General features: G+C 59.4%; 1 long non-coding RNA gene across 1 annotated transcript; it reads left to right on the top strand.

The window, feature by feature from the left end:
- Positions 1–675, top strand: LOC109365013. The gene is made up of 3 exons (XR_002110739.1): positions 1–64; positions 150–223; positions 556–675. It is a non-coding gene; the product is annotated as an uncharacterized LOC109365013 (long non-coding RNA).
- The last annotated feature ends 17 nt before the right edge of the window (positions 676–692 follow it).

Raw genomic sequence — 692 nt, 5'->3', positions numbered from 1 at the left:
GATGACTGGGAGGCTGGATGCGTGGCAGCCCTGGGTCTGCTTGGTGCTCTGGCTCGCTCTGACGGTCAGTAACACAGGCTGGAACTTCCAGGGCTCCCTTCTGCCATCTGGCTTGTGGCTCCGCTCATGCTTCTGTGCATCTCTTGCAGAGCCCGTGATGACGGAGAAGCTGCCCCAAGTTGCTGAGGCTGTGCAGTGTCTGTGCAGCGACCCCAGGATCCGGGTGAGCTGGTTTGGGAAAGGAAAGCGTTGTTGGGGTGGTGATGCTGCTGCCAAGACAGGCAGGGCTGGGGTGACTAGAGAGGTGCTGGGGCACTGAGCACACGGTTGCGATGGCTCCTGTGGGGAGAGCAGGCAGAGTGGAGCAGGGAGGTCCCTGTGCTGTGCTTGGAAAGTGCACAGTCTGCTGCTAAGGCCTGGCCCTCGCCACAGGAGCCAAGGCTTCTCTTGTGCTCTTATTGTCTCTGCTCATGCCCAAAGGGCTGCCCCGATGAGCAGGTGGCTTCCCTTTGCCTTCCGACCAGGAAAATCACACTCACAATTGACCCCTGGCAGGTGAGGACGGCTCTTCTATATTTCATCAAGGATCTGCTCAGTTCTAACACCCGGAGCTGCTCAGCCTGGGATGTGGTGGGGCACATCTTCAGGGAGTTCAACCGCGCCACGGGAAGAAGGGTAAGGACAGTGGGCAG

Source organism: Meleagris gallopavo, unplaced genomic scaffold (assembly GCF_000146605.3).
Source record: "Meleagris gallopavo isolate NT-WF06-2002-E0010 breed Aviagen turkey brand Nicholas breeding stock unplaced genomic scaffold, Turkey_5.1 ChrUn_random_7180001950772, whole genome shotgun sequence".
Lineage (NCBI taxonomy): Eukaryota > Metazoa > Chordata > Aves > Galliformes > Phasianidae > Meleagris > Meleagris gallopavo.
This window is presented reverse-complemented; position numbering and strand designations above follow the sequence as displayed.